The sequence below is a fragment of the Oreochromis niloticus genome, linkage group LG1, assembly GCF_001858045.2.
Source record: "Oreochromis niloticus isolate F11D_XX linkage group LG1, O_niloticus_UMD_NMBU, whole genome shotgun sequence".
Taxonomy (NCBI): Eukaryota; Metazoa; Chordata; class Actinopteri; order Cichliformes; family Cichlidae; genus Oreochromis; species Oreochromis niloticus.
In genome coordinates this window covers 10,301,916-10,318,431 of record NC_031965.2, presented here as the reverse complement: position 1 = coordinate 10,318,431, position 16,516 = coordinate 10,301,916, and the positions used below count along the sequence as shown (strand labels likewise).

The 16,516-nt window shown below is 39.3% G+C and overlaps 1 protein-coding gene across 1 annotated transcript in view; it reads right to left on the bottom strand.

Annotated features, from left to right (window-relative positions):
• Positions 1-497: 497 nt before the first annotated feature.
• Positions 498-16,516, bottom strand: part of LOC102076326 (potassium voltage-gated channel subfamily A member 4) — a 53,743-nt gene continuing 37,724 nt past the window's right edge. The window contains exon 2 of the mRNA XM_005455713.4: positions 498-7,731. The gene's annotated coding sequence lies outside the window, so the exon portion shown is untranslated. The remainder of the gene's footprint in view (positions 7,732-16,516) is intronic.

Sequence of the window (16,516 nt, the reverse complement as noted above, 5' to 3'; positions counted from 1 at the left end):
CCTAGTACAAAGTCATATAATGTCTGATTGAGCCCATAGAGCGGGTAATTGTCTGGGCATTAGGTGCTGCCTCCTGCATCCAAGCTGAATCAAAAGAAAAAGGAAAAAAAAGTATTACTTGCACTCACAGACCATCTCCTGCTGTGTGAGAAAGGGCAAACACTCACAAGGCCCCAATCTGATTCTCTTCACACTGTCCAGGTTAAAGTACTTTCGAGGAAGATCCTAGTCCATCACCATCCATGCCATCAGTTACAGGCTTGTACATCTGCTCTGTGGGTGCACCAAAATGTATTGGATAGAAGACTGAAATACGCCCTGTTATATTTGTAAGTAATGAAGATTAAAGATTAGACTAGAGTAGCTATTGATGCTGAGCATTTATGGAGGCCAGAAAACGCGTCAGCCTGCAAGCAAACACGCAGGATTTATAAGATTACTGTAGACCTGCCTTCAGATGAGGTTTGTGTATGACAGCAAAATGATGAGCAACATACTTCTGTTTTCTGGATTTTTATTGAATATATTATATTTTTCTTTAATCAACATTGCACATATTCCATTTCAATCACATCTCATATTGCTGTCTACAAAATGTTATGAATGTAGAAAATCCAGAAGTTGGAAGGCTTACCAAAAAAAAAAACCCTAAACAAATAAAAACAATTAATCATAAATAAAACAAAGAAGAAAACAAAACAGGACAATTAAGGTCAGAAAGTGACAAGCTCCAAAGATACAGAGAGAGAGAGAGTGTGTGAAGGAGAAGGAGAGGCGCACCCTCGGGAAAGGAATACAAACATACCTTGGATTAGGATGCATATTTCTCAAAAACAAAGCATCATGCAGAATAAAAGCAAGGCTGGCCAAAACTCACATGGATATTTCTCAACACCTGAACTGTAGAAATATTTTACATATTCATGAATAACTACTGCCAGTTTCTCTGCACTGATCAATGATGATTATCCCTCCATTTTTTTTTTAGGTCTTTTATGAGAGACACGGCGATTGCAAATGAACGGTTTGAATATTAAGCGTACAGATACTTGAAGAAGTTATAGTGAAACACTTTTGTAAACTCAACCCCCTAAACAAAAAACAGAATCGCCATCATTGTCATCATCACACTGCAGCAGCAGAGCAGCAAGCATGTAGAAACACCTCTCGTGGCTGCACGGAGACAGCATTTTCTCTGCGAGTGAGGCGATCGTGAGAATCATCGAGACTAATAGTAGATATGCTGGATTGTGACCGCCGTTACTTGTAGCTGACCAATCTGCACCAGTTTGCATAGACGCCTGATTATCCTGGTTTTGAACCCTGTCTCTGTCCTGTCAAATTCTCTCCTGGAGTAATAATCAGAAACAACTGTCATGTCTGTTTCACAGATTAAGAGTTTCTGACCTAAATGCAAAGTGATAAATTAGAAATGTTGTGCATAAAGAATGCCCGTTTGCTTGAAAGTGATATTCACACATGCTCACTGTTTCTTGGCCTGTAAATTGTGAGGTTTGTTTTGGGGGGGAAATTGTGCAGTGCCCCACATGCAGTCTGTTCATGACAAAATTATTGGCTACAGTAATTGATCTGCATACTGTAGGTAAAAGGACACATACTAATTATCTTTCTGTGCTCGGCGTGTCCCGAAAAACAGCACGTTTCATCTTTATGACCGTCTGTGGGCTTTTAAATCATACTTTGGATGCGAGGATTACGGCAGGCCCAGAGAAGCTAACGCTCCGTAATCAACCAAAACATGCAAATAGATGAAACACAATTAAATGAAGCAATCATCCTCACCGCATTCAGTGCGCACGTGCAACCGGACAGAACGTGCTGGGAATATAGACAACGGCCGAATAAAGAAGCGGACGCTTTGCATCAGAGTGTGTTTTCTGCATTTGCAGCACATTTACTGCCGAACCTGTTGATGACGGCAATTTTCCCATTTTTGGTTTTGTCTAAATGTTGCAAACGTGTTGCGGAATTGGTGGAAACGTTTAGTTTGTTTGCTTGTGTTTTGTCTAATTTCACGCGTTCTAATGCGTTTTACTGAGACACAACACACAGAGCATTTATCACAGAGCGAGGGGGGAAATTACACAATGTTCCAAAAAAAATTCTCTTGCTTGCCATTAGGGCTGCAACTATTTATTCATTCGTCCTGCCATTTTATTACCGCCAATTTGCTAACTGGTGCAATTTCCCTCAGAATCCAGAAGAACTCAGATCCTCAGTCAGACATTTTGGGATATGATAAAAGCATCACGGCCTGAATTTTGAGAAGCTAGAACCTGTATTCCATCAACAACCGAAGAGATAAGGCCACACTTAATAAAAAAAGTCATATGTCTCGTGCTTTGATGAAAGACGGTTGAGCCCTGTAATCTCTGTCTTGAGAAATCCAGCGAGGATATCACTGGTTTGTGGTAGAGTTACATGTATGACCATAAGTGTAGTTATAGTTGCTTCTGTATTAACTACTAAAAGTGCTTCCAATTAGTATTTAATACTTGTGGTCATGTGATCATCCTTGCTGTAAACCCAGTAATCTGACCTTTGTGCTTACATTAGCTGTATTTCCAACAGACACAAACAAATTATGCAAAGTTTTTTCTGTTTTATTTGTCTCATATCTCAGACCGGTTTCTAAATATATGGATGCGGACAGGTAAACACTGCGTTCATTGAATTTTCAGCACGAAAACACTTCACAGCAAAAGCAAACCGCGTCACCGCTCAACAGTTCTGCAGCGCTCCTCGCAGGGCACCTTGTTTATAAGGAGATTAAGACATAAAACGAGTTTCTGCCGTTATCTAACGCTGTGGATATTACAGTAAACACTCGGGCTTTTATCCTCATAATAATGCAGCGCTTTTATTTATGTACAGTATGTGTCGGCGGGACGTAATATCCAAACTGAGCCGCGTGGAAGCATCTGCAGTGCTTTCCGGGTGCAATGTGAAGATATCAGGCTCAGTCGGTTTGTCCTTTAAAGATATTTGGAGACAAAAAGAGGGTTTTAAATTCGAACCTAATTCAGTGTATGAAGAGTAAATTCAATCTTAAAGGTAAAACTGACATTTTTGTTTCACTGAGCAGGGTCTTGGTTTTGGGGTTGTTTTTTTTGGGGGGGGGGGGATAACTGTGATGCTCTGTGAAATGCTCTGTCATTGTGGAGCCCAAATGTAAGAAAGAAACTGAAACCTGGACTAAATTCAAAGGCTCGCTGAACATGAGGATGTAATTTCGATGGTTTTGGATCAATCATATCAACGCTGAAAAACCATAAGAAATTTTTTTCTCTGCAAAATCTGAACCGTCTTGTTTGTCTTGGCTTTAGAAACCAATCGGTGATTTCTTTCAGTGAGTAAATCCTTTGTTATTGATTAAAGGAGGCATTCATCTTAAAACGTAATCTTGCTCGGTTGCACAGAGACGGAAGAGTCTCGCAGGTGTTTAGGCCTCAGAAATACGTGAGCCTCGACAGAAAAGCACTTTCTCACAATGTGGGCGCTTACGTAAGAGGCGTTATTAATCTAAAACTCATTCCCAACGAGACTTTTCTTTTGTTTGACTCTAGTTATTTTGTTTCAAGTTGATGTGTTGAGTTCAAAACTGATCTGAGCGACTCTGGTCAGCAGTTGTGTGAGCTACTCTCTCTTGCATTCAGAAATGTTTTACATGTAGCCCTAGTGAGTTTTCTAGCTCGGAGGCGATTGTAATTAAAATGTTCTCCTCTCACCTCGTCCTGTGTGTTATCTAATGTCCCCACACAGACTGTTGGTAACCTCCCCAGCAGCTTTGTAAAATCTGCTCATTTGCTGCGCTGAATCACAACAAATTATCACTGCAGTTATTACCGCAGGTCACTTTAGCGTCCTTAGGAATGCCTAGCAGTGCAAAGTTTAAAGAAGTGATGCTGCTGTTTGCTCACGACAGGACCTGGATGATGGCGCTGGATAATCTGAGGACTTTTCTGTTTAGTGTACATGTCCATGATTTTCTGCTTCAAAGGCTGAAATTCCACCTTAGTAATCTTCTGTCTTTGTATGTGACATTTTTCTTCTGAGTATTTATTTTAGAGCAGATATAACTCAGTGCTGTGCATCAGTGCAGCTTGACACAATTGTCAAGTCTAACCAAATAAATTATTTGAATTCATAGATTGAGGAAATGGGTTACATAGTGCCCAGATTTCCTCCAGCCTCCTTTGGTGCTTATTTGCTCTGCTTGATTGAATGCGGTGGCCTGCAGGACCAATTGGCAGGCTGATCATGTTCTTTTTCTGTCTACTAACCTGTGGGAATATTACTCTTTGGCTTTTGTGGTAACACCAAGCTGTAGCTAATTAATTTGTCCCTCATAAATATATCAGTGTCATACAGCTTCCGGTCATCACTGGCAGTTGGTGCGATAGTATCTGGGATAGCTGCGTCTCAGATATCTAAACACCCTGTGAGCTAATGTTCAGCTTCATATGCTTGTGCTGGCCCCTCCTGACGGTCCCTGGGCCTCTCTGGGTTTGGAACATCTTGTGCTTCAGGCACATAATCTGACAAGATCAGTGTAATGAAATCACTTCTGAAAATATATTTTTGGACATCAGTCACATTTTTGATTTAATCTACCTGTGAAAGAAATAGCTCAACATTTTTGGGTAATAAGCTTTTCCTCCTTGCTGGGGAAAGACAGACTGTCTGTACAGTTGATAAGTACCTAGAGCTGGTTTTAGCTTAAACTCTGCACATAATGAACTGTTGTTTTAATTATCAACTAAAAATTTGATAAAAGCTTTGTGTCTGTGTGCTAAATAGCCAGATAATTTGTTATATTGTTTCATAAATATTTTAATTTCATTCTTTCAGTTTCCCTTAATAATTTCTATATCTGTAAACATTTTTTCGGTTTTACGTTAACGTGACATGTAAATTGTAGCTAAAAGAAAAAATGCACCGACTGTAAAATCTGGGCTAGCAGCAGTGTTTAAAACAACTTTAGCTGATAGATGATAGGAGGTGCTGATATGATTTTTGTCATTTATTCCTCTGCTGTGCAAAAGTCAAGAAGAATATTGTTTTAAAGCATTTCCGCCTTTCATGACACTACTGCTGAACATTTATCCAGCAAAACATAATCAATTTACGTCACAGAAAATCATGTTTCTGTCAATGTCAGTCGGCAATAACAATCAGCACACACTAATATTGGACGTATATGTGATGCAGCATGCAAAAATCCGGTCGAAGATACAGACCAGGAATCCCAGCAACAACGCACTCAAGAACAACTGGACTTCTCGAATATTTCAAATATTTATTTTAGCGTCACTGCTTGCAAATGCTTCTTAAAACTATGCCCAAAAAATACAGTTTAACAGTTTCTGACGCATAAACTGCAAATAAACACCTCGTCCAGCCAACGTTTTAGCCATGACGCGAAACCCCCTGCTCAGCGCAGACACAACGCCCAAGGGTGTGACTTTTACATCGCTAGCCTACAGTGATCAATGGTTTCGCATGATGCTAGCACAGATTTTATCACAAGTTAACGAAGGTGCTACAAGTGACTATTAATTTTCATTTTTACTAAATTGCAATAACTCCAACGGACAGGCGCACAGTCTGACATCTCCAAATTACAATCTCATCATAAAAGATAGATAAACGAAACCAGTTTGCTGTCACATGCTGCATCACATATATATGTGTGTGTGTGTGTGCATCCCTAGCTACGATCGGATGCGTGATTGCTCCTTTTCGATCACCTTTTTCCCCTCCTGTCTTTCACACATTTATTGTTATGCAACTTTTTAAAGTGACAGTCCCTAACCTCTGCTACTGTGCACTGGTGTTCTTGGTTAAACTGCCGGTATCCCTCCTCACAATGATAAAGTAAACTGACGAAGAAAACACATCTTTTCTATAAATTGTACCCCAAATAAACCACTGACATCTGTTTTTAAAATATTGTGGCTATAGGGTGATTAAAAAAAAAAAAAGAAGAAGAAAAGAATTTGACACCAAGGAAATATTTGGAACATTCAGTAAACATCTTTCGTAAGGGTCACTATATTGAGGTAATAATTACAGATATGAATTTTCAGAAAAAGAGCACACATGAGAACTTGGAAGATAAGATGAAGGACACAAGCTTCCATGTGCCAATTAAAGCAAATAGAGTATGTAAAGGGTGCTTTTTAAAGGAAAACAATTAAAATATATTTATATATGTATGTATGTGATATGAGTTACTACTACTGGCATGTCAGTGGACATTTCTAATCATTGTATTCACAGGCAACTTTGCAGATCTAAGAGCGGTAACAAATGCCAGCGCCCCTCTCACAAAGTTGCACAAATGACATCAGTAACCTCATGTCTCAACATGCCAAATAAATAGGTGGGAGTTTTGTTAAAAAGACAAAAGAAGAAAAGGGAAGAAATGAAATAAAAAAGTACACTGAAGAATGTTGGAGCAGCATTCGCAACAATATGAAGAACGTGAAACAGACAAACTGAACACAGAGGATTATGGTGGATGGTCATAACAGTCAAAGAAAGTGAAAAGTCTCAAATTACTCTATCTGCGAAACACATCTTAGGACACACAAGTAGAAACGTCTGGTATTTACATTTTTTTTTCCTATTCAGTGTGCATCTATGTCACAACATTTTCCAGAAGTCCACAACATACAGTAAATTCAGGGTTTCACCTTTGGTTAATGTAATTATCAAGGCTAGGTTTAAAAAAATATAGAACACACGTCCATGTTACTTTTGCATACAGGTAAATTCAAAGTGAAAACATATCAACAAAGCAGCTGGTCAGCTCTAAATTTGCATCGGAGAAAAAAAACGTAAGGTATTTTGTCTTTACGTCAATGATTCTCGAGCAGTGAGAGCCCGGCGAGTTTCGTCTGCTGTGATAGAAAGTGAGTGTGGCTGATATTTATGATGGGTGTTTATGTGCCTGACATCTTTGCTTTAGTGTAAGTGGATCTTAATGTAAGAGGATAATCTTCTGATGTATTTCAGTGTGTTGCATTGAGCCAGTCAATATACATCTCGTATTTCTCTCCCAACCCTATACACTTTCCGAACGAGGATTTCCATGTGTTATGACACAATGTGTCGTAGATCGTTATTTAATTTTTTTTGCCAGCAGATGAGCGAGCAACTCAGGCCAGCCTTGTTTGGTTGACAATATGAAACGAGATTTCTTTTTTTTTCAAAAAAGTCATACTGCTGGCCGCACAGAAGCAGAGAGCAAACTCACCATTTAGTAACCTATGACACCTACGAAGCCGACCCAACTAAAACATGTCGACGTTACGACCAAACATTATCTCTATCATATTAAAATATTCACATCTGTTCCTTACAAGACACTTTTTTCACATGTAAATAAAACATCTGTTTTTTTGAACAAGTCTTCTTAGTTATCTTCACTTCATACATCTTTATATGTGTAGTAATTAAGGCAATCATTTTGGGCCGCGACTTACTCATACGCTAACTCCAGTCTCAGCCTTCGAGGGTTTGTTTACTGATACCACACAGCAGCTCTCTCCTCCAATTGTCCAAACGCCAAGTCTCATCTGGTTGTTGCTTTTCAGTGTCCGCTTGTGCTCAAGATGACCGGTCACAATGTTTTGCTTGTTCTCTGTGATTTCCAGAGATGCGGGCGGGGTGCGGGGATACTCCCTCTCCCTGTAACTGGCAGCGCTGCAACAAAGAGAGAAACAGGAAATCTATAATCATGCTTGACGAAACGGCACCCTCAACATGGAGCAATTTGCCCAAACACCAAGCTGATATTGTGCATATTTTCCTTTCCCACCCAAAAGTTGGGCAAGATGCACTCACTACAGATAAACATCAGGGTCATTAAGCAGCAGCTCCTTCTGAAGCACTTTGGCAGGGGATACGTCTGAGCTTTGTATAAGACCACATGGGGGTTTAGTTACATAAATAAACCATTTGTTATACACCCCTTAACATGCTTGCGTTCCTTTATCCTTCAGTAGATTAAGCACTTAAAACCATCTCAGTTTACTCTGTCTGCCAGTATCATATTCATCCAATGACAGGGGGTTCTGATTTACTCAACTGATACAGTTTATTTACACTGAGTGAAATAACCAGTGTTTTTTGGGTTGTTGTTTTTTTATGCTAGCACCGTCCCATCAAACCGGGGAAGCCCGAATGTCACAGCACTAGACACACCCATTGTTGTTTGGATGCACAACTTTTGATAAAATCATCCTGCTGGAGAAGGAGACGCACAGTTAAGTCCCATCCACACAAGCGCATGACTCGCCACTGACTTTGAGTTACATAAAAGTTTCCTCTTCAATTCCGGCTGCTAGCAAAACAGGCAGGACTCGCTCAAACAGGGCAAAGGTTGTGTACGCTGAGAAGAAGAAAAATCAAGCCTTTCATCAACAAACTGTGGCCAATCATAACACTTGTGCATGTCTGCGTGTATGTAAAAGTATGCAACTTCTGAAAGCTGTAAATAGTGTTATTGCTCCTGGGCGCCTCCTGGGTGAGGTATGGGAATGTCTCACCGGGAGAAGATCCAGGACACGCTGGAGAGATTATATCTCTTGGCTGGCCTGAGAACGCCTTGCTGTTCCCCCAGACAAGCTGGAGGAGGTGGGTAAGGAGAGAGAGGTTTGGGCTTCTCTGCTTAGGCTGATGCCCCCGCGACCCAACCCCTGATGGATGGATGGATATTCTTGGTTGTCTCAACAAAAAGGTCTGCCTTCATCCAACAGATAAAACTGATTTCCTTTTATTATATTACATTCTCTTCTCTTCTCTTCTTGTCTGTGTATGTATATATATATATATATATATATATATATATTATTTTTCTTAAATGCAGAAATTTATACAGGAAAGCTTAAATAAGAACCTGATATGTTGATTTTTTAAATAAAAATTTAGACATACTCATTGATAAAAATACATGTAGTGTAAGTGTTACGCAACCGCTAAAATACAAATAACTTCAAAAAACATATATATAAATAATAATAATAATACTTATATCTCATTAATTAAATTTTATGCTTTTTTTAAATTGTAATGAATAATTAACCAAAATGCAGTATTTTACCAACTTTTTTACATTATGCCACTAATGCTAGTTTTTTTGTTGCCAGTTACACTCAGCTCCATGTAGTTAAATGTACTGTACTGTATTAGATATTCTGAAATATTCTTAACCAAAAAAAGGAAAAGCATCTCTTATTGAGAAAAAACAAGTAAAATCAAATATAAAATTTTTATTTTAATATCAGAATCTGGTGTAAGTTGCTTCAGTTTCTTCCGTGGACCATTTGATGTACAGAAGTGAACATATTAATGAGTTTTATTGTGAAAGGAAGGAGCAGGAAGAAGCCATTTTCACGTGTGTGGGGGGGGTTTCCAGTAGGGACAGGGCAGCGACAGCTCCTGTTTATTTCTCATCAATCAACAGTCATCTTTGGTTTCTGCTCAAGTATAACAACAGCTGCTCCAAAGTAGAGCTGATGTCAGCGTCATACCAGGTTATAAACGCAAAGCAGCAGCTTGGTTGTCAAAATTGTACGTTTAGTAAAGAAAAAACAAAACATGAAAAAAAATGTATTTAATTAGTCTAAAATCAGACAAATAACGGAGGCGTATGCCAAACACAGGTAAACTCCAATTACGAAAGAGAAACTGTGATCACATGCCTGACAGAAACCTACAGCGGCGTGATGACGGACATACGCCGCATAAAAAAAAACCAAAAGCTCCTCTGTAGCTGTTTTTAATGTTGATTAAACTCAAATTTAAATTCCTTCCTCATGAAGTGTTTGTTAGTTTGGCTACCCCCTGTAGGGTGAAACATTTCACAGAACTGTTTTGTGCCACAGCTATTTGTGCTTATTAAGATGCACACTATTAGAGACAAGCGTCCTCTTTAAACGGAGCAGCTGTTGTATAATTCTCCACCTCAATAATTTGAGGATTTCCACAAAGTCTCCCAGGAGTTGAAGGCATTCTGTATGCAATCATAGCTGCAGCAGGCACAAGGCAATTACAACAAACATACTGACTGTTTTTAATCTAATTCCCTTATTAGGACTTTGAAGCTAAACCTGTGCTTGTTTACATTCCAGGTTTTGTTTGTTGGGGGGGCTCCTTTGGTATATTTGCGCTCCAGTACACTGCACCTGTAATAGTCGGAGGGCAAATATAGGATTCAATAATGTCAGCATGAGCACTCAATATACTGAGTGTCAGACCGTCCTGAGAGGGGAATTCAGAAGAGATCAGTGAATATCATTAATATTATTCACTGTTTGCGATTTACAGTATTGCGTTCTGGTGCTAAAATGCCACCGTGTCGCAATTCTTGAAATAAAAGCAGCTGTGTGTGTGTTTGTGCACAAGTAAAGGAACGTAAAGCTAAAGAGAACCATGACTAACTTACTACAACAACAAAAAACACACTGAATATAATGTTAGCGGAGATGTTCGCGGCACTGCCACATGAGGCAAGGCGACCCATGCTGTGATCTGCTGTGGTTTATAACCGTTATTATGGTATACTGTGTGAAGACAGTTTAAAAAAAATTATTTTATGAGCACATATCATGGCAATGAATTAAGTTTAATTTCACCCTAAATGGGTTGGTGCAATACTAGAATGAGCCATTTGTTGTGCAAGGAACTTTGGAGCGTATCATGTATGAAAAAAAGCAACTTCTCAGCAGGTGCAGAGTGGTTATTATTATTATTATTAGTAGTAGTTTCTGCAAAAGTTTGCATAAATTTGTATAATATATCTATTTATGACAAACATCAGTACTCAGCCACATTATACCCAAAGTATCACAGTATCCTGAGTACAATAAAAAAAATTCACAGTCATAGAAACGTCTCTGCTTAATCACTTACATTCAGATTTACTTACATTCCAGCATTAAGGATAAAAGATGCATTCAAATCATTCAAACATGAGTGTAACTTTGCTTTGAAGTTGGAAAATGCCATTGAAACTGAACTGATTGAATCTCATCATTCCCCATAATACTGCCTTTCTTTTACTGGGTGATTCTACAGAGTTCTCAGTAATACAATCATCAGCCCAGGAGACAGTCTGCAATTTGTGAATTACCCGTAAAACACCAATGTTAAAGGAGAGATACCTGGAAAACACTAAATAACTCAGTCCTGGGAAATAATGGTTAAAAAAATACAGACACTTTATAAATGAGAACAAGAGATTCCATTTATTTATTTGCTAAACTAAAACAGATCTAGCGAGAATATTGTCATGTAACTGGCCTCCCAGCTGTGAGCTCACCAGTAGGAGGCAGGACCATTTTCAGTGCCACATTGATACACTGTTGCTCAAGGCTAAGCCAAGAGCACCACCGCAAACCTGCTCACATCCGACAATCCACCTGCGTACCCAGAAGCCATCCCTATTCACGATGCAAGAGCCCAGCAGCAGCTTTTCTGTTGGGAATGGATTTAAAATCATTATGGTGTTTGTAGAGAGCGCCCAGTAGAGACTGCCAGAAACAGAGCCCTCAGGTACAGCATTATGTGGGAGACAATTTTACAGCCCTGAAGCTTGAAATGATATAAAACTGTAGGGGAGGGACTCATAGAGCTAATAATCCAAATGACTCAACAGTTAGTTCACCTGTTTTTGGAGAGTCATTTTACTGTTTTGGAACAAAAATACATTGTTTGTTTAAAAGAAAATCAATTAATAGACTCTCCTTTTGCCTTTTAAGCTGAAGCTGGCCAGTTGCACCTTCTTACTACAGTATAATCAGGGACAATAACTCACGGCTGACAATCTGTGTAATTATTTCAGGTATTTATTTACAGAAAGGACAAGTATAAAAATACCAAGTATGAATGATTCTGGACTTGATAAAATTGACTGAAAAAATTATGCCACCTATGACCACGATGTCCGACTGTATGAAAGCAGCGACGCAGTGAGATTCTCTACCGCTGTCCAACGATCCTTTACGTGCAAGACCGGTGTCCCGTGACCTCGTTATTCTTAAACCAGAGCGCTTATTAACATGATGAGAGAGGAGAGAGCCACCCTGGTTGCAGTTTTGACGCCTACAGTCACAGACGACTCACTGACTGCTATTCGTTTAAAAAAAACATGAGCATGAGAGACAAAGGTGTGACTGCAGAGATCTACCAGCCAGAGAAGGACTACAGATACTAGTGTCTGGGAAAAAAAGAGCTATCTTCTATTACCGTCCTTACATTTTGATAGCGACAACTAACTAATGCACAGCTGTGAATCAAGAAGCCGTGCATAAGCGTTTTCATTTATTTTAGCTTGAGACTTCCTGCCAGCATGTGCAAAGCAGCAAGGTTTTTCACACGGGCAGAACAGCATCATCTTTATCTTGGAGTGGAATAAATTCCTCAAGAGGGCAAATAGGTGAGGACATCAGCAGCAAGAACTATTACTGCTGAATCAAGTTGGGAAATGAGACATAACACCTTCTCATTACTTGCTACCTAGCTTGCACATCAACCGTGCAGCCTCCTGCTACAAATGCACTCATAACTCTTGTTTTCAGGTTTTTTTACACAGGCAGTTAAATCTGTGAGAATAAATGTGTTCTCATGCATCATGGGTCTAGTTGGTCTTATTAATGTAGCAAAAATCAAGAGGCAGGGATTAAATATTAAAGAGTTCTCTCTTTTTTTGACATTATTGTTGAACAAAAGGAAAAAAATACCTCTGGATCTGCCACAGGTGCAAAAAAGTCAACTCACCCGTCACCTTTTAATTTCTTTTTAACTAAATATGTGTGATTATGACAGATTGAGCTTGAGCTCTGGCTCCTTTGAGAATATTCTCTATGACACCAAAGTGTTTTTGTTATAACTTTCATCTAAATATTCCGGTCTAGGTGTCACAAGCAACTATTATCATCAAAGCGGCAGCAGGAGCTTCACAGGCAAGTCACTTGTTACATTTTTTCAAAGGAAGCTGTCCAGGAAACAGAGTTTTTTATAAGGTGGAAACAGACACCACTTTGTCCTTTGCAAAGGATTTCACAGGTTATCTGATGTCACGGCCGCGTTTGTATGTTTTCACAAAGACCAACAGACCAGACGTGACCCACAAACGGTGTATGTACTGCTTTTTAGTGGGAAAAAAATGGAGTGGTGATATTTCCAGACATCTCACAAAGTCCCAAGATTTAAAATTCCTAGTTACACTTGTTTTTGTTAACATTAAATAATCAAAATCAGAACTGTACAAAGCCGCAAAGGGCAGTTTTAAAGCTATTCTGATCAAATGATCCACATCAACAAACTGATGCACAGCAGTTCTTGTAGGTTATCCTTTAACTATCAAAGACAAGTAGTGACCTACAGAGCTGAGAAAAAAGGTCATGTAGAAGTCCGGAAGTAGGCTGTGAGTAGCCAAGTTTGACACTGTTCAGTTGTGAGAATGTCTGCCTACTTTTGATGATCAGAAGTGACTGGCTTTGTAATTTATAACATCAAAAATACATGTCAATTACTTGATTTCTACTTTCCACATCAGCCAAAGATTCAGGCAGCTAACTAATCTCATAGATTCGCCAAGTGGCAACGTGAAATCACATTGGCGACATCTATCTTTTATATACAGTCTGTGAAGAAAGATTGTAAAAGACATTAAAGGTAATATCAGAAAACTTTAGCTGGGTTTTGATCCAAACCCTAGACATAAAAATATGACACTTTGAGAAAAAAACGCAAATAATGCCACAGGGACTGGCTTTAAGAGAGCGCACAGGCACATGTAGCACGGTGGCTGGCTTCCTGTTTGCTGACACTAATCCAAAGGCAGCGGGGATTTTTTCTGCCTCTTGCTGCTTCTTGCCTCACACCCCTGCAGGGCTCTTACATCCACACTGGCTTTCACATTCGCGCGCACACACACATAAACATACACAAATGAACACAGATAGACTATAAATATTCAGGCCAGGATCGACGGTACGTGCAACACAATGTACGCCGGGGACATAATACACACTGCGCTCATTTCAACCCTGTCACTGAGCTCTCTGTCAGCACTTTCCGTTAGAAAAAAAGAAAAAACATAACTTGCACATCTGCTTATCTGATGCTGTTCATTTAGGCAGACTTGTCTATGAATGTGTTCCGTGAAGCCCAAACGCCAGCGGTCCCATCAACGTTTTCTGTGGTTCTCATTAGATGTGTCGGCTGCTGCGTTAAAAAGCCGAGCTTCAGGTGTTTATTTGTGTCTTGGTCTGAGAGTGTGAGGTGCTGCTTGGAAAGCACATGTGTAACACAACGAGTCACATTACACCATGACAGACTGTCACGGTGAATTAAAGCTGGAACAGAAACGGAGGCAGTGGTCAGGAAATATCATTAATGCCACAACACTCTGCTTCACTCTAAACAAGACCTGCATTTGACAGAAGTGCCAGAATACTTTTACTGAATGCAGCTTAACGAAATCATCCCTGTTTTGGGTTTTTATTTCTGAATGAGCAGTCACTAATTGTCCAAAGGTACTGACCTATGTTTGAATAACATAACCAATGTACAATAAGCATGAAGATGGAAAAAGCAGCTGAAATCTGGGTTAGCTCCAATTACTTCCAAGCCAGCAGCCAAACAATCTATAAGTTTAGATGGTTCTGTCTTCTGTGACACTGACGTATAGTGACAGGCCCTCTTATCTAATCTTTTAGCCCCACGACTTACTGACAGAACGAAGGGTTTACAGTCCAAAATGTCAAAATTAGAGCCATCTTCCTTTCTTAGAAACACAATTTGACACAAATACAATTGAAATAGATTGTCAGCATAAGGCCCTATCTTTAATATGATAACAAGTTTATATGTTGATATGATAAAGTGTCTCAGTAACTGTGTAGATCAGTTCCAATCAGTGCTGTACTGTATGGGAGTGTGTAATGGATTTATTTGTAATGTATTTTTAGGTATGCAGCATGTCTTTAGGGGATGGCAGTGTTGGCCTTTCTGCTACATTGATCCAGGCAGAAATGTCAATATTTACATGCAAATACATAAAAATGTTCTACATTCATTCTTGATTTCCTTGAGGAAAAATTCTGATCACTTTTATGTTCCATGCCCAAAGCTTAATCAGTCTTGCTTGCAGTTTGTGTTTCGCACTTATGAGCACATTTTTGTATCTAAGCATGCTAAGGAAAGGCGGTGAAGATCCTGTTAAACAGGACCCCATCAACACGCCTTATGATGTTTGCATTTATAGCTCAAAGCCCTGATATGGCGAGGTACAACCTCACAGAGCCGCTAGCATGGCTTTAGATGCCAAGTCTTGTTAACAGTGTAATGCTATGCACGGTGGCTCCCAAGCTTTTTAATTTATTAGACATGCCCCCACTTCCCTGTCAGATAGACTCAATAATGATTGAGCTTGATGTTATGCAACACTTGTTAATTATGTAAAAGTGGATGTTACAGTAATAGTAATCCCTAAGTCAGCTTGGTAATGTTTTTCGTTTTTGTGGTTGTTGACTGCCACGTAAATTGAGAGAAGTTGAATACTTCAGTCATTTGTCCATCACTCTGTTCAGTAGTTTCCAACAATATCACAACACAGCACAGAGTGTTCAAGTATTAAAGTGGACATAACAGTTGTTATATATGCTGAACTTGCATTTTTTTTTCTAATTCCAAGCTTTCTATGCAGCTTTTAAAGAAGCTCCAGACTATGTGGCCCCTTATGTCAAATTTCCTCTACAGTTTTAGAGCTTGAACGACTCCTAAATCTTCTACGACACAAATGCGTGACTTTAACCTATTATGTGTTGCCCGCGTTTTTGTTTTTTGTTTTGTTCATTACTTTTTTAATTTCATGTATAGATTTTAACTGTGCTCGTGGTACATTAAGCACAATTTCATAATTTGTGTGAACAAAAGCACAGAGCCGTTTACCCAAAATGAAAACTGTCATTATCGTCTCATCCCCGTCAGTCACGTCGTACCACCTCCAAACCAGCCTCCTCTATCTAGTGCCCCCGCAGGCATTTCTCACATGTGCACTTCAACAGTGACTTAATGAAACGCCTACAATCGCTTATCAACAGCAGATGTAGATGCCTGCCAGTTGTGTTGCCAAGCATAAAAAATAGCATGTTGTTTCCCTTGATAGAAGCTGCTGGCAATATATCCCCCAATTTACAACTAAATTACAAACTAGAACTCGTTTCGGAAAAATTGACCCAAATCAATTCTGTTCTGAATGTTTGATTAGAAACCTAAAAGCGGTTTGGTGTTATATCACGACTAGGTTAGCATAGCCATATATTAAAATTTCTTGATTCCAATCAACCCCCCCAAAAAAACATTTTGTGATATTTTCAAGAGTCCAGTCAAATCCATAGATCCCAGAAACACAAAGAGAATGCCAGGACAGGAAAGAAGATGAATCATGGAGCACATCAAAATTTCAGCTTCTTGGGTA